The 17,838-nt window shown below is 36.2% G+C and overlaps 1 protein-coding gene, 1 long non-coding RNA gene and 3 pseudogenes across 30 annotated transcripts in view; 1 reads left to right on the top strand and 4 right to left on the bottom strand.

Moving 5' to 3' along the window:
* LOC105299459 overlaps nucleotides 1-2,065 on the bottom strand; it is a 16,667-nt gene extending 14,602 nt beyond the window's left edge. For 3 of the 4 annotated variants that reach the window (XR_002783071.1, XR_896530.2, XR_002783072.1), the window contains exons 1-2: nucleotides 1,880-2,065; nucleotides 237-329 (exon numbers count right to left, since the gene is read on the bottom strand). This is a non-coding gene — a long non-coding RNA (uncharacterized LOC105299459). Of the gene's footprint in view, nucleotides 1-236; nucleotides 330-1,637 lie in introns of all 4 variants that reach the window. The other variant, XR_002783070.1, reaches the window with a different exon arrangement.
* LOC111746384 lies at nucleotides 15-133 on the bottom strand (annotated as a pseudogene).
* Nucleotides 2,066-2,121: 56 nt separating the features above from the next.
* Nucleotides 2,122-17,838, top strand: part of ZNF300 (zinc finger protein 300) — a 37,280-nt gene continuing 21,563 nt past the window's right edge. For 14 of the 26 annotated variants that reach the window (XM_023537278.1, XM_023537264.1, XM_023537242.1 and 11 more), the window contains exons 1-5: nucleotides 2,123-2,399; nucleotides 4,953-5,071; nucleotides 5,542-5,693; nucleotides 6,957-7,069; nucleotides 7,302-7,397. The gene's annotated coding sequence lies outside the window, so the exon portion shown is untranslated. Of the gene's footprint in view, nucleotides 2,400-4,952; nucleotides 5,072-5,541; nucleotides 5,694-6,956; nucleotides 7,070-7,301; nucleotides 7,398-17,838 lie in introns of all 26 variants that reach the window. The other 12 variants (XM_023537270.1, XM_023537251.1, XM_023537258.1 and 9 more) reach the window with 2 other exon arrangements.
* LOC111746371 lies at nucleotides 8,892-9,010 on the bottom strand (annotated as a pseudogene).
* On the bottom strand, nucleotides 14,790-16,348 carry LOC105299480 (annotated as a pseudogene).

Below are 17,838 nucleotides of genomic sequence, written 5' to 3'. Positions count from 1 at the left end.
TTTTTTATCTTTTATGCCTACAGCACCTGGTTTTCCTAGGTGGTCTCCAATCCAAGTACTAACCAGGCCCAACTCTGCTTGGCTTCCGAGATCAGACAGGATTGGGCTTGTTCAAGGTAGTGTGGCCATGGACCGAAGGCCTTTAGAAAGAGTCCTGAAGCACATTTTTCTAAGACTGACCAGTTGTGATCTTAATTTCATTCACCTCCATCCATACCCCTCTTCACCTAACTCACCTGGGGAGCTCCAACTTGGGGTTTCTCTCTCCATCATCCATGGTTCTTCTTCTTCCAACTTGTGGATCACAACTGGCTTGGTGGTTTGATATCCTGTCAATGGGAAATGATATGGGATATGGCCTAGCTACCCAAGCCTTAGGTCCTTTGAACTCTGAACTCATCCAGACTGCCTAATGAAGATGCCAATTTGTACCCGAAAAAGAGATGTCCTTCAACAAACTTGTAGCTATGCCTCCCAAAAGATTATCAATCTTGGTCTACTGAGACTCAGGGCCAAACCTGTAAAAGTACTTCAAAGGGCTGGCAATTTGGAGCAACTAAGACAGGGAAAGTAGTCAATCAGGCACATGACAATCGACACTGGGAAATGGTCCTCATCCACTGAGATGAGGTTGATGTAATTCTCCAGCAAGTCACTTCACCTTTCTGAGCCTCAGTAAAATTGGAACTAATACCTGCATTGTACCAGGGACTCTCACTATTTTTACTTTTTGATTAAGGTAATCAACATATTTTACAAAACAACCTAGTGCGTGTACACGCACACATGTGCAGGGATGCACGCACGCTGTTTCCTCTGCTCAGCACACTTTTCTATTATTTCAAGTCTTTGCTCAAATATCATCAAGGAGGCCTTTCCTGTCTACCTAATTCAAACTTAACCTTTCTACACTTTACCCTGATTTACTTTTTCTTCGTGCATAACACCTCATCTTCTAATATACTATCTCATTTACTGATTTATTGTACTTATTATTTATTGACTATCCCTACTTACCAAAACTAAAATTTCATGAAGGCAGGGATTTTTGTTTGATTCAATGTTGTATCCTCAGCACCAGAACAGTGTCTGGCTCACAGATGCTCAATAAATAGTCTTTGAATATATACATATATATATATAGCTGTAGTAAGTTATACAAAAAATTCTTATCACTTGGGATATATGTGTGATAGTTTAGTGTTATTTAACTTTTTTAAATGCTTGCATACAAGAATACATACTACAGGATTCCATTTATATGACCTAGAATGGCAAAATTAACCTATACAGATAGAAATTGGAAAACTGGTCTGGGGAAGGGTTAACTGGAATGGGCAGAGCTTTCTGGAGGATTAAAATGTTCTATATTTTTTGGGGGGGTGGTAGTTACTTGAGTGTAGACAACAAATTTTACACTTTTATTCTCTGTAAATCACGTGCAAATCATTCCACGTAAATTGTATCCCAACTAAAGAAAAAGTACTGGCAAATAAATATCCTAGTCTTGACTCACTGAACAAGACTTCACCACCCATAGTCACTACTGGGTTGCAGCCCATAGTTTGAAAAACCGACTTAAAGTGTTGCTATAAGAGATAAAGTTAGACACCTATGGAAAACAAATACCAGTTCACCTGGAACATTTCAGACCTTCAGTAAAGCTTGGTTCTCTTTCGAAACTTGGTTCTCTTTCGAACGCCCTGAAGGCGTTCCTCCTCGTGGTGTCTGCCACTTGTGCGCACAGGCATGCGCTCCGTGGCGCGACACCTGCAGTGCCCGTGCACCGCGTTGGTTTCTGAGACCCGTCCGCCTGGCCTCACGAGCCCAGGTTGTGCAGGGTCACTGCCGCTTTTGACACATGCCCGTCCACACCTACCCCAAAGTCTGCTGAGCCCTGTTGTTCACCTGCGCCCTCTTCTTCGGCCGGCGCACCTCCAGTTTCAACCAAGTACAGCCTAGTGATGGACTCGGGACCCACCGCCGCGGTTGAGGGTCAGCGATGTGAGGTTAAGGAGAGTACACCAATGCAAAAAGGGGCGCCGTGTTCCCTCCGACCGCAAACTACATCTCCCAGAATTCCCATGTATCAGTGCTGCACATGCGCAGGGACAGGCTAGGTGCGCGTGAGGCGTTTAAACGTGTTCCACCTGATTACAGCGCTGCGCTCCCCGCCGCAGTTTCCAGTCCTCTCCGCAAAAAAGACTCAGAGGGAGGCACAGGTGGCACTTAGCAACAAGCCTACTCCATTAGCGACCAGACCTACTCCATTTCAAGAATTCTACTGGGTGGGATCACATTTCACTAAAAGTTTGGGCTCTTCACTCTGGAATTTGACTTTGAGTTGAAGGCCTTTTGTACTTCTTGCGGTCAGCCTTTCCACTTCCCTGAGAGGACCTGTGAGTATAAAGTATGAAAAAAGGGGAAATGCAACTCAGAGATTTATTTAAAATGCCTGCAAATAGAAGCTAACAATGCTTTAAATTAGTATTTTGTGATGAAGTTGGATATTTTCTAAGCACACACAAATTTATATAGATTACATAAATATGAAGATCAATAGCTAACTCATCTGAGTAATATTTAAAAAGAAAACTTGAAAAAGCTGAGAGACAATTTTCCTCCACAGGACAGTTCAGTATCATGAAGATACTGTTGCTCCAGATTGATTTATTGCAACATTAATCAGTGTCCTGATTGATATCTATAGTTCCAGGGAAACTGGTTATTTAGAAAAAATAATATTGGATAATCACCTTCCATGTTATAACAGTTTTTATATGACATAAATTTTCAACAAAAGGAAATGTCTATACAGCATTTACTATTGTATAATAAAGAATCTGGCTGGCTTTTGTTCAGTGTTCCTAGGAAGTAACCTCTAAATCATTGGAATAAAGAATTTGGCTAGCAAAATAAAGATTTTGCTTTTGGTTCCTGGGAGGTAGCCTCTAAATCCTTGGAATGTCCCTGTTATTCAACAGGAATGTCTCTGTTATTCATGGTGGGCCCTGATAGTTCATGCTAACTGGATGACTCATGGTGGGCCCCTAGATAGAAGACTGGCCACCCTACAAAAACCAACCATGTGATTAAACAGTTGGGGCCTTGAACCACAGGATATCATTTGGACAACCTCTTGACCTCTGAGGAGTAGAGGGGAGGTGGAGTTTGAGTTTATCTTCATGGCCAATCATGCCTAGGTAATGAAATCGCAATAAAAACTAAGCTCAGGTGAACTTCTCTGGTTGGCAATACTCTGTGTATTGTCACACAGTTAATGTGCTGGGAGGGTCACACATCCCGACTCAACACAGAACAACAGTTGCTTTTTGTGACCCAGACCTTACACTATGAGTCTCTCCCTTTGGGTAGTTCTTATTCATATTTTATTGCTATAATAAAACTGTAATCATAAGTATATAGATAGCCTCGACTTATGATGGCTAAACTTACAGTTTTTCAAATTTATGATGCTGCAAAAATGATATGCATTCAGTAGAAATTGGTTAGGCTAAGCCATGATATTCAGTAGGTTAAATGCATTTCTGACTTATGATATATTCAACTTATAATGGGTTTATTGAGAGGTAACCCCATTGTAAGTTGAGCATCTATAGTGCTTTCCTGAATTTTGTCTGTGAGTCATTGAAGTGAATTATCAAACCTGAATGAGTTCTGGGAACCCCTGAATTTTTAGCCCACTGGCCAGAAGTGAGGGTGTACTAAGAACCCCTGAGTTTACAGCTGGTGACTGAAGTGAGGGCAGTCTTGTGTAAGACTGTGCCCTTAACCTGTGAAGTCTGGTCTAGTTCCAAGTAGTTGGTGTCAGATCATTGCAGCTATATACCATGCACGGTTATAGGTGCTTTGAATGTATTAACTAATTTAATACTCATAACAACTCTATGAAGTAGATTCTATTATTAACTACATGGGTCTGTGTGCCAATGGGGTCTCTGTGTGGCCAGTGATTTGTGGAATTTCTGTACCTAGTGATTCAGTGACTTGTGGAAATCATTAACAGGGACCAGGGGCTGATAAAGGTCAGTCCCAGTCTACTAGAAAAGTCTTCACCTTACAATCTCTGCAGGTCAGAGGCCACTGCCAAGTTGAAGACCCTCAGATGTTTTCTCAAACCACCATCTCACTCCATCACTCAGTCCTCACGGAAGAAAACATCCTTTGAACATAAGACCAAATAAATCTAAAGGGATAGGATTATTATTGTCAGTTCTCTCTATAGCCAAAGACCACTAGGAACCCCGTATTGAACAAGTTGGGTTTATTCCTCTAGCATCAAGTTAGGAACTTGCGCACAATGGGGACCCGCAGGGACATCTCACTCACAGGGTCAGCCTTTCCACTGCCCTGAGACGACCTGTGAGTATAAAGTATGGTGATTTTTGAGGCAGGCTTAAGCAAGTGGGCTTTGCTCTGAATTGGATATCGTCAGGAAGTGGGATAATTCAATGATTGGGAATTTTAATAAATTTTACCTAGAAAAATGAAAGACTAGACTGAGACTAAAACTGTAATAGGTACAAAAGTAGCAGTCCTTCAGGTTAACTGGTAGAGGGTGGTATTTGGTATTTTGTGGATTGGACAGTGTTGTTGTTTTGTCTGTGTTAAAACATGATTTCAGAGAAGTCTTGTTTTTGTCTTATTCTGCCGTGGTCACAGTGTGGCCTTGTCTGATGTTGATGTTCTATGTAATTATGTTAAATAGGAGAGCTGTGAGTGCCAGGCCAGCTCTCAGATGTGAGGGGCTGTTTTTCTCTCTTTCTCATGTGAGCTGTGATTTCAGCCCTGCCTCTATCTAAGTTTATTGAAATCGTTATATATTCTGTTCAACAAACATTTATTAAACACCTTGTATTTGCTTGTTGCAGAGTTGGGTGTCCAAATGTGAACATGACTGTTTGTTTCTTTACATATTTATTTTGATAAAGCCTAGGGTACCCCATACGAAATAGTCTCTCTAACATGGGGTCATTCACTTCCTGTGAATGAGTTCAGCAGTTCATCCCTATCTTCATGACCCGTCCTGGGACTGCGAAAAATTTACCAGGTAAATATTTTCTTGCATTGTGGTATATTCCCACTTATCAGTGGTTCCAACCTATCACTATTTTCTTATGTAGACAACTGCACTGTTGAAAATCAGCAATAAATATATGAAAGAGCTGTTAGGATTTTGCTGGTTGCTTCTGTCTAAGGAATATGGATGCATTCCTCAATTTTGTATTTGGTTATTCCCATTCTTATTGCCAGAGAACTGCTTCATCTGCAGTTAAATAAGTATATACGCATATTCACGATTATTATCTCATGATAGAATCCTACAAATAGAATTACTAGAATTGCTGGTTCAAGGGAGAACAATAAGGTGTTAGTAAATCAACAGAAAACGTATCTGCATTTATTGAATTAAAAATACACCTTGTCTAAGTTCTACATGATCATATTCTAATCACGAGGACTTTCTCTACATGGTGCTTGCTGACCCCTTTGTATGGACCAAACAACCTTCTCTTGTAGGGTGGCCTGTTATCCACTTGACTACTGGTGGTCATCGTTTTTAGACTAGTGAATGTCAGTTCTGGCCCTTGGAGACTCGAGTCTGTCTCCCAGTCGTGATTCCCCAGACCTCCGCCCTTTTAGAAGAGAAGCAAGAAATAACCAGGTCTCAGGTGAGTTGCTTCCTTATTTTATACATGGTTTCTATACAATCAAATGGAAAAGGGCAGAAAGCTAAACATTAGGATTGGGGGAAATGTAGAGCAAACAAAAGATAAAGACTTGGAAAGAGTTGCTATGTAGTATGGTAATGTGCAGATATGTGGTTTTAAACCACATAAAACTACTATTATAGTTCAAATATATGTATTTGTTATATATAAATTATATTAAATGTAATACACTCACTATATTTAAATTATATATTTTTATATAAGTTTATAAATTAAAGCACAAATTTGTTCGATATCTTCTGGCAGCCACAGTGGAAAGGTAGAGGACATGTACATGATTTATATTCTCTCCACAAAGAGAATTCAGCTGATTTAGGAAGAAAAAAAAAATTTTTTTAGGTCTTAGATGATGTCCTGACCTATACTCCTGTATAATTTTATCTTTTTTTTTTTTTTGTGGTTGTGTCTTAAAATATTTATTTTAGAGGGCAGTCATCATAATGTCAGAGCCAAACTCCACAAGCATTATTTTTTATGAAACTCTGGTACAGTTTATCCAGGGATAAAACCTAGATAAGATGGAGTGATAAGCGTCTGTTTGTCTCCAAAGTAAATATTTCTCTCAAATAGGCCGTTCTTAAGTTATAATTCAGTGGCTAATGCTTGGCCAACAGGGATGTCTCATACTCCATAGCTTTTGCTGTGTTCTCAGGGTTTGTGAATCTAGTCCTAACTTAATGCCAGTTTTTTCTCTATTTTTCAGTTTATAAAGTCATTTTACTGTTTTTTTCCTAGCCTGCATGAATTATCTCTACTTGGTATAAACATTTTAAAAAGTAAATAGAAGTAAAAATTAAAACATGAAAGAACTTTTAACATTTCCTTCCTTCTGGGTTAACCTAGTACATACTAATAATTTGTGATGTTTAGATTTTTCTCTATCTGTAAGTTATTTATTCTATTTTTTAAAACATAAAGTCTCAACTTTAATATTTAACCAATTGACTATCTAGTTTTCCCAATACTGTTTGTTGAATAATTCACTTATTTGAAATGCTGCCTTTATTGAATTCCCATTTGCATAATTAGGCTTCTTTTGCTCTTCTGTTCTCTTGACGTGTTTGACTTTTTTTCTAAAGACAGAATTTTGCATCATTTTTCTCAATAGGCATAATGTAGAACTGGGCATATAGTTTTGTTTACTATGGTAAAAATGATGATGATCATCCCTTCAGATTGAACAGGAGCATGCTATTATTATAGAGTCCAGTGTCGCTTGAGGATGTGGCTGTAGATTTCACCCAGGAGGAGTGGCAGTGACTGGACCCTGTACAAGGATGTGATGCTGGAGAACCTCAGCTACCTGGTCTCAGTGGGTAAGGATAGCTTTCCTAAATAACTCAGCATCATCCAATCCAGTGCCTCTCCTTTCTCCTTTGATTGAGTTGAGTAGGTTCCTGACATATGTAATGATTTTGTGCTCTTTCCTCTCTCCAGTGGAAGGTCATTACTTTACTGAGGTCCAGCTGGACAGCTTCATTGTGAGGCTTTTAAACAGTACCCTTTCTTCTTCCTGCAATGTATTCATCTATGATGTCTTTATAATAGGGTATCCAGCTTCCAAACCAGATGTCATCTCTAAGTTGGAACAAAGAGAAAAGCCATGGATCATAAAGGGAGACCTATCAAATGGGATCTATCCAGGTAAAAATCTGGCAGATGGGAGACAAAAGAGAAGTAAAATCTCAGTTTCTTTGTTCTTATTTTTCATTGGCTGGTGGCTGAGACTTGTTTCTACCCAGATCTGTAGCTTCTGTTCCTTCTTGCTCCTATGCTGAGCATGTGGTAGGTATTCAACAACTATTTAAGTACTAATAGAACATGTACAGAGAGAAATTTCTTACTGATCCACCAGTAATTTTTTATGATCCACTCAGTAATTTCAAATTTCATATTGATCCACTCAGTAATCGTATCTTTAGTGCCTTTCTAAAAGAAATTTAAAGGCAGCAGAAGGCTAATGTTTTTCAGTAACATAGGTTGTATGTAGAAAGACATGACATCAAGATTCATGGCTGTAAAAAATTGCATGTCCAATATACTTTCGGAGTTCAGTGAAAATTATAGTCTAAAGAGATGGGGCATAGTTTATGCAGGCATTTTTTTAAAGCATGAACCAGTAACTTTGAAGTGTATCTGAATTGTGGGTTAGGCAGAAAGAGGAGGATGAGGGCAAGCTCTAGGAAAGAAGATGTACAAATTCTTGCATTTAGGAATCAATATGGCTTTTCTGGCAGGAATTTTCTAGGCTTACTTGATTTCAGTAAAAAGATATTTATTGGGGAATAGTGGAATATAAGCTTGGATGCACAGTGTGAGTATAATTAATGTTGCATTAGATATATCCAGAAATTTTCTATTATTTTTTAAATAGCTTGGAGCTATAACTCACATGCCATACAGTTCACCCATTTGAAGTAAATAAATCAGTGTTTTTTTGTATATTCACAGGTATGTGTAACCATCACCATAGTCAATTTTAAAACATTTTTATCACTTCCAAAAGAAACCTTGTACCCTTTAGCTGTCACATGTCTGTTCTCCATCTTTCCAGCCCTAAGCAATCACTGTCTACTCTATGTCTCTATTGATTTGCCTATTCTTGATATTTAATTTAAATGTAGTCATGTAATATATGGTCTTTTGTAACTGGCTTCTTTCACTTAACATAGTGTTTTCAAGGGTCGTTCACATTATAGCATGTATCAGTACTTCATTCTTTTTTGGCAAATAATATTGCATTGTGTGGAGATACTACATTTTGTTTATTTGTTCATCAGTTGATGGACATTTGGCTTGCTTCCACCTTTTGGCTACATGAATAATGCTACTATAAACATTCATATATAAGTTTTTATGTAGACATATGTTTTATTTTTCCTTTGATATGAACCTAGGGGTGGAATTGCTGGGTCATATAGCAACTCTGTGTTTAACCAAAACAATCCCTGGTGTCTATGTTGAGCATCTTTTCATGTGCCTATGGCCATTTATGTATCTTCTTTGGAAAATAGTCTATTCAGATCCTTTGTCCATTTTTTCTTTTTTTTTTTTTTTTTTAGGTGAGGCAACCCTTGGTTGACCTCACAGATTTCAAGGACCTTGTCAGGTTACAATCCCTTATTTTTTTATTTTTTATGCCTACAGCACCTGATCTCCCTAGGTGGTCTCCCATCCAAGCACTAACCAGGCCTGACCCTGCTTAGCTTCTGAGATCAGATGAGATCAGGCTTGTTCAGGGTAGCATGGCTGTAAACTTTGTCCATTTTTGAATTGAGTTATTTATCTTTTTATTGCTCAGTTGTAAGAATTCTTTATATAGATAAATTTCTTATAGAACTTTATATAAAACTTATATAAAGTTCTTTATATAGATATAGTTGTTTATATAGATTTTTTTATATCATATGTCTCTTATCAGATACATGTTTTGCAAATACTTCCTCCCATTCTGTGGATTGTCTTTTCACTTTCTTGATAGTCACCTTTGAAGCACAAGAGTTTTTAATTTTGATGAAGCCTAGTTTATCTATTTTTCTTTTGTTTCTCATGTTTTTGGTGTCATATCGAAGAATCCATTGCCAAATACAAAATCATGAAGATTTACCCCATAAATTTTTTCTGAAATTTTCATACTGTTAGCTTTGACATTTATGTATTTGATCCATTTTGAGTGAATTTTTACATGTGGTCTGAGGTAAGGGTCCCACTTTATTCTCTTGCGTGTGGCTATCCAGTCGTTCCAGTACCATTTATTGAAAATATATTCTTTTCCCATTGAATGGTCTTGGCACCCTTGCAAAAAAACCCAATAAGCCATAAATGAAAGGGTTTATTTCTAGACTGTATATTCTGCTGATCTATTTATCTGTCTTTATAACAATATCACACTCTCTTAATTACTGTTGTTTGTAGTAAATTTTGAAATTGAGAAGTGTAATTTTTGAAACATTATTTTTTCTTTTTCAAGATTGTTTTGGCTCTTCAGGGTTCATATGAATTTTAGAATCTCAGTGTTAATTTCTACAAATAAGTGTCTTCAGATTCTGATGCGGATTGGTTGAATTTGTAGATCAACTTGAGGTGTATAACCGTCTTTATAACAATATTGCCTTCTGACCCAGGACCATGAAATGTTTTCTCCATTTGTTTATATCTTTAATTTCTTTCAACGATGTTTTATAGTTTTGTAATTCTTTGTTAAATTTATTTCTTAGTATTTTATTCTATTTGATGCTATTGGAAATGGAAATGTTTCATTAATTCCAATTTTGGATTGTCCATTGCAAGTGTATAGAAATACAATTGATTTTTGTATATTGGTTTGGTATTCTAAAAACTTGCTGAACTCATATATTAGTTCCAGAAGTTTTTTATTTGATTCCTTAAGATTTTCTATATAAATGATTTTGTCATCTCCAAATGGAGATACTTTTAAACATTTCTTTACATGTTGGATACCTTTTATTTCTTTTTCTTGCTTAATTGCCCTGGCTAGAACCTTCAGTAAAATGTTGAATAAAATGGTGAGTAGACATCCTTGTCTTGTTCCTGATCTTATGGAGAAAAATCCAGTTTTTCACTGTTAAGTATGTTAGCTGTAAGTTGTCATGCCCTTTGTCAGGTTGACAAAGTCTTTATTCTAGTTTGTTGAGTGTTTTTATCATGAAGATGTGTTGGATTTTGACGAATGCATTTTTTGCATCTATTTAGATTATCTATTTATATGAGGTATTACTGAATTTTAATTAATAGATTTTTAGATAATAAACCAACCTTACATTCCTGGATAAGTTCCACTTGGTGATGGTGTATAATTCTTTTTATATGTTGCTCGAATTGGTTTGCTAGTTGTGTTGTGAGTCTGCAGGACCACCCTCGGGTTTGACGATTTGCTAGAAGGACTCACAGACTTAAAAAAAAAACTGTTCTACTTTTAAATTGCAGAGTAGTAAACAGTTTTACTATATTTTCATCTCTCTGTACACAGTTATAATGACCAGTAAGATGATTTATTTCATTGAAAGAATTTATCAGTCTAGGTCTGGACTTCTCTTTGTGGGGAGATTTTTATTTACTAAGTTTTTTCTTGATGTGGATCTATTTAGATTATCTAGTTTTTTATGAGTCGGTTTCGGTAATTCATGTCTTTCAAAGAGTTTTTCCGCTTTGTCAAAATTGTCAAATTCATCGATATAAAGTTTTTTATAATATTCCCTTATTCTTTTATATCTGTAGGATCTAGTATACAGATGTTCTTTCATTCCTGATACAGCTACTTTATGTCTTCTTTTTTTCCTAATCACTAGCTAAACCACATCAATTTTATTATTTTTTTAAATAATCAGGGTTTGATGTCATTGATTTTTCTCTACCATTTGCCCATTTTCTATTTCATTGATTTCCCTTATATATTTATGTTTCCTGTCTTCTACTTATTTGGGATTTGATTTGTTAATTTTCTAGCTTTTTAAGGTGGAAGCGTACGTCATTGACTTGAGAATGGTTTTGCTTTCTAATATGAGCATTTGAGTACAGGTAGTTTTCACTTTGTATGATAATGAGGGACCATAAAATTACCATGGAAGCCAAAACTCTGCAAAATAATCTTCATAATCAATGGGAAAAATTATAATTTTTTGTGACTTTTAAACTTTTTTGTCAAAACATTAAAAACTATATCTTACTGGTCATTATAACTGTGTACAGAGAGATGAAAATATAGTAAAACTGTTTACTACTCTGCAATTTAAAACATGGAAAATGTGTCATTTCTTTTCAAAGATTCTATGTAGAGTAGCTTGAACAGTACTTGCCTTTTTATCATTGTATAACTATGATATCGAGTGAGCCTGTTTTCTGTGTCTTAGTGAATTGTCATACTCTTTTCTAAGGTTGGATTAGCTTCCAAGACTTTAGACTTTGTGCTTTCAGTGTTGTGAAATATGTCCAAAATAAGGTGACTAGGTGTCTAGGTATCCTCCCTGAGGTTTGTTGAGCTTCTTGGAAGTGTAAATTAATGTTTTCCGTGAAATGTGTTAATTTTTAAGACATTTCTCCAAATATTTTTTTTGCCTCTTTCTCTCCCCCTTTTCTAGCATGCCAGCTACACATATGCTGGAATGCTTAATATTGCTCCACAGATAGCAGAGGTTCTGTTTATTTTTATAATAGATTTTTGTTCTTTGGGTTGGATAATTTCTAGTGATATATCCTTAAGTTTACTGATTCTGATTTTGCTTTCTGCTGTCTCAAATCTAATGAGCCCAGTTGGTGAAATTTCCATTTCAACCTTAGAATTTTCATGTGGTTCTTTTATTTTTTTAATTTATATAGTATAAATATTACTCTATCTTTAAATTTTGTCAAAGGCATAGAGTAAGCTAACTACCACAACAATCATAACATAGTAAAGCTCAATTACTCTCGAAATTTCTTCTTGCTGCCTCTTTATAGTCAAATCGGTTCTTTTATATACTTTCTTCTCTTGAAATTGCCTATTCATTACCTTTCTATGACTCTTTTGCTTTCAAATTCTCCCTGTTAAATTTCTAGCTGCTTTACTGTCAGCATTAAACTGTACCCTGTGGATTTGCATTATCTGTCATTGTCCTATAAACTCGGGATGGGAGTAGGAAAACCCTAGAAAAGAATGCCACAAGCTCCCCATTCTTACCTAATGAAGTAGAAGTGTTTGGTGAGTAAACACTTTACAGCTTGTGAGCTGTCTTTGGTAGTTTTCCAATGCCCTGAATTGGTAATTTTGCAAATCATGTTATTCAGTTTTATACCTGTTTTCTAAAGTGAATTCCATGACTACTACATTGTCACCATTGTCGGAAGTAAAGTTCATTTGTAATTACTCACATGATAAACTAACATGTTTTGTTGTGTTTTAAATGGTCTCTTGCCCTTCAAATTTGCTCTCTTCATGGACCACTCTAAAACATCCATTTATTTTTTTCTGTCCTGTACTAAATCTTTATATGTTTTGTTTTATCTCTTTATTCTTTCAGACAGGGATACTAGTCTTGATACCCTTCAATTGGATGTACTTGGAGATGTTTCCTTCCATAAGGAGATACTGGGAAGTGTCACAAGAGATCATTCATTGTACTACATTTTAAAAGTCTGGCAAGGTGATGACCTGCTGGAGTGAGATCAGGAAAATCGAGACAGGCTTTTTAGGCTAGTTACGATCATCAACAGCAAAACAGTAATTGAGGAGTTAGGCCGTACATATAATGCATTTGAAAAAATAGTTTATAATTTCACAGAGCTAGAAACTTCAAGACAAAGATTGTATAAATATAATTCATTTGAAAAGAGCTTGAAATATAATATAAACCTATTCTGTTGTAATAGGGGTTATGCAAGAAAAAGCACTGATTTTTGGATATGGGAGAACACCTGGTTCTTCCTATTTTAAACATAAATAACTTCATAATAGAGTTTGAAGATAGTATGAAAAGATCAGCAGTAAACAATGTTTTATTCAATATGTGAATGTTGAAGCTGAGAAGAACTGTGTATGTATTGAATGTGGAAAATCTTTTCTTAAAAAGTCACAGTTCATTATACATCAAAGAATTTATAATGGAGAAAAATCTTGTGATTGCAGTGCATGTGGGAAAGCCTTCAATGAGAAGTCACATCTCATTGTACATCAGAGAACTCATACTGAGGAGAAACCTTATGAATGTTCTGTATGTGGGAAAGCCTTCTCTTAAAAATCATCCCTCATTATACATCAGAAAGTTCGTGCTGGAGAAAAACCATATGAATGTAGTAACTATTGGAAAGCTTTCCCCTAGAAGTCACCCCTCATTATACATTAGAGATTCACACTGGAGAGAAACCTCATGAATGTAGAGAGTGTGAGAAGGCCTTCTTTCAGAAGTCACAGCTGATTATACATCGTAGAGCTCATATTAGAGAGAAGCCATATGAGTTGGCTTGTGTCTGTGAATGGACCCGGGTCTTGGAATTGACACTTATTGTTCATTTCTCCCTTTTACTGTGCATCTCTAGGAGCTTATTGTGGTGGAAAGACACTGGTTTTAAAGTCAGATGGTCATGGGTTTTAATCCTTCTTCCACTAGCAGATTGTCTAACTTCAGGGAAGCCTTTTTTTAACCCTGTGTCTGTTCCATCTTCTGTATGTGAAATCCTAACACAGATCATTTTCTCAGCTAATATTTTTTCCCTTTATTGTCTCTCTCTATTCTCTTGCAGTAGGCTGTTAATACCACTATATACATGTTTAAAATTGATTTGCATTCCAAATATTTTGCTTTTGATTTTCCGCATTTCCTGCCCTGTCTTATGTCCATTTCACTGCTCCTGTATCTGGTGGCCTAACTCATGCCATGTTAAGGAGACTTCAGTTACTTTTAATTTATTTATTTTGCAAACACATATAAATTATTGTGTTTGCATATAAAGACCTTGTGTGGTACCTCCACAGTTCCTGTTTTACCCCCTCCCTGTGGCACCAACTATTTTTCCTGAGCATTGAGTGGCCCTCAGAGAAAAGCCATTAGGAATGGGGAAGACATGCCTTGGATAGCTTACCTGGGCAAATATGATGTCTGGACATAAAAAATCCCACCTGCTATCTCTAAAATGCTATTGTGTTCTTTGCTATGGGCTCAACTTTTCTCCCATGAGAATCTTCAGGGAAGCACCCTGATTGGAGAAGTCACATATGGCGGCAATATAGTGGCCTATGTGGCTACATGTGGTGTCTGCATAACAGTTTTAGCACTCAGATAAATATAGGTGAAGTGTGAAGCAATTATACAACTTTAATTATGGTTGAATACTATCAAATGAAAACTGAAAAGAAAAGTAAAAGTACTTTACAGTAGAAAACTTTTTGTAAAGATATAGCTCCACGTAATGTGTACCTTCTAAAATCTTTATATCACATTGTTAGCCAGTTTTGTTTTTAACATAGCTATGGGGTAGCCTACTTTGTATGAACAGATATTGAAATATGAAAATAGTAGCCGACTGCATTCAGGCAGGCATTGAAGAAAGACCATATGAGGACATGAGAAGATGGTGGTTGTCTGTAAGCCAGGGAGAGGACCTGACCATGTTGACACCTTGATCTTGGTCTTCCAGTCTCCGGAACTGTGAGAAAATAAATTTCTGTTGTTTAAGCACCACCCCTACCTCCCCAAATAGTGAAGCATGCCATGTAGTGGTCTAAAAATCAAAACAACACATATTATAACAGCATCACTCAGTACCTGCTAAAATGAATGTGAAGATTACAGAAGCTAGTGTCTTATATTCCAATAATGAAAAAACAGAAAAAAGTGACCAATGAAGGCAGAAAACAAGACTGAAAAGAATCGAATCTCAATCGACTTTAAAGCATTTATCTAAGAAATAAATGCATATTGCACAAGCAATGAAGGCCAGTGTTTTGACAAGCAATTTAATTCCAGGTGAGAGGAAACACAACATTAGCCCAATACATGACAGTGATCTCACAAGACAAATCGTTATTTTCTGTAAATGTTATTTTCTGCCATGTGAAGAATTAGAAGGAAAAAAAAATGCAAACTCAAATTTAGCTGTAAAAGAAAAAATTAAATATTAAAAACTGGAAACTAGCACATTAAAAAAATGTCGAATAGCTGTTTTCTGTAAGAGCTGGAAGTTGTTGACACAAAAATACTTATGTACAACTAAGGCCTACTGGTTAAATATCTGAAGTATATCTGGCCTTGAACAATTTCCTTATAAACTGGAGCTGTAAACAAGTTTCCTTGGTCATTAGAAAAAACTCAGCAGCTGCATTAACATGAAATAAGGGTATTGATACAAGAAAAAAAAAAATGAAACAAAAATCCTAGATAAGCGGACATTTGGCAGGATATCTGAAGATGACAGTCTCCAAAGGATTCTTCCCAGACTTCTAGTGACTCAGTTATGGTCCACTGGTTTACTAATATGTGCAGTTTTATTATTTGTTTCTTTTTTTAATTTGGAAAGTGTTTATATCTCTAATCAAGGCTTCATTTTCATTCTTTAGCCTCTGGTTGTCTGTTTTTAGGTCTTGGTAACATTTGAACTTTTCTTCGACTTCAGATATTTTTTTCTCTGGAGCTCTTCATTCCTTTCTTTTCATTTCCCATAGTGACCTCTCAGCAAATCTTTCTTATCTCTGGGTGGCCTTTACCAATTACAATCTGTGATCTGTCAGTTCCCTATTTGTATTATGTAGCTGTGTTTTCAGTTCTTCATTTTCAGCTAGAGTTTGTTCATAAAGTTTTTTAAAGTCTGTTGAACCATCCTTTTCTAGCCTACTACTGCAAGATTTTCTTCATTCTAAGTAACCATATGCTCCAGAGAAACTCAACAAGGAATTATACTGATCACTAGCTGATGTGGAACTGGTTTCACATCTAGAAATGGAATCTGTATATGTTTCTTTCCTATTTGAATCCTCTTCTGTATGATTGTTGTTCTTTTTCATTTTCATCACTATCTTGTTGCCAATATGAAGATCTTTCTTGGTCGCCATCGTTCTCTGATTTAGGCTGTGATTTATCTTCTTTTTTTCCTGTTCGTTCTCTTTCTCTCTCTCTCCCTCTCTCTCTCTCCCTCCTTCCCTCCTTCTCCCCGGTCCCCCTCCCTGCCCCCCACTCCCTGTCTCCCCATCCCCAGTAGTAAACAAGTTATATCTACAAGGCTGTTTGGCCTGTTCAGTTGACTTGAGGCAGAGTAAACTACTCATGGTAGAAAGTCAAGAGGATGGAGTGGTTGAACTTGAAGTTGATTCTAGTCTGTAACACTGGTAAGTCTCATCCTATATTCTGGAGAACTTTTGTTTACATTCATCTCTAGATGTTTCTGACTCCTTTTATTTTTATCTTTTCTTTTTCCTCTTCCTTACTTTCTTGTTCTCTAGTTCAGGTAGAACAATTTCTTCCTATTGTTTTTTCAGCTTCCCGAATATCAGTTTACTGTTACCTGGTTTCAATCTTCAAGACTATCTTGCTTATCTAGATCTTGCTTTTCTTGGGATTCAAACTCTTTATCTCTAGCAGAAGTGAGGTATGATCTGTGCGTCTCTCCTTGACTTCTGATTTGGAAGAGACAGTACCAGAGGCAGTTGTAGTCATGGTTACTTGTTGGGAGATTTTTGATTACTTATTCAATCTCCTTCCTAGTTCTATATCTATTCAGATTTTCTACTTCTTTATGATAAGCTTTGGGTTTGTAGGAATTTATCCATTTCATCTAGATTATCCAGTTTGTTGGTATACAGTTGTTCACAGTACTCTCATGTTTTTTTATTTCTGTAAAATCAATCATAATGTTCCCTCTTTTATTTTGGATTTTAAATACTTGAATCTTTTCTCTTTTGTTCTCAGTCTAGCCAAAGGTGTGCCAATTTTGTTGATCTTTTCCAAGAACCATATCTTGGTTATGTCGATTTTCTCTATTGGTTTATATTGTCTATTTTGTTTAACTCTGCTCTAATCTTTATTATTCTCTTTCTTCTGGTAGCCTTGAGGAGCAGATACTCTTCATTATCATTATATATTATCACTGCGGAATTACACTGTATTATGACTCTGTTCTTAGATGACTTGTTAGGTCAGATTTTTGTAAGACTAACAGACCTCCGTATGTAACACTACAATACTCCCCCAAGTGTTACTAATCACCTTACTTTATTTCAATTTTTAATGGCATCCTTGTCATATTGTAATTTATTTTGTTTATTTTTACTGTCTGTCCAAGTTGGTAGCATTTAAACATGGCTGGGGCAGGAGTATTCAGCTGTATTATAAAGCTCAAGCTCTAGAAGACTGCATGGCTCATAATAGCTGTTCACTAAATATTTGTTGAAGGACTAAGTGATGGAGTGAATGAACAGTTATTCTGGTTTAACAACCTATGTGAAATTACATTCCAAAATTTCATACATTAAAGATTATAAGGTGTGGGTAGGCTTGGATTAAGAAAGGATGAGAAAGTCATTTTCATTTTGGGAAGATAATCTAAATTGTATTTGCTATGGCAATTGGTAATAGTAATGATAAATCTGTATACTGGTAAG

Source organism: Pteropus vampyrus, unplaced genomic scaffold, assembly GCF_000151845.1.
Source record: "Pteropus vampyrus isolate Shadow unplaced genomic scaffold, Pvam_2.0 Scaffold185, whole genome shotgun sequence".
In the NCBI taxonomy this organism is placed as follows: domain Eukaryota; kingdom Metazoa; phylum Chordata; class Mammalia; order Chiroptera; family Pteropodidae; genus Pteropus; species Pteropus vampyrus.
This window is presented reverse-complemented; position numbering and strand designations above follow the sequence as displayed.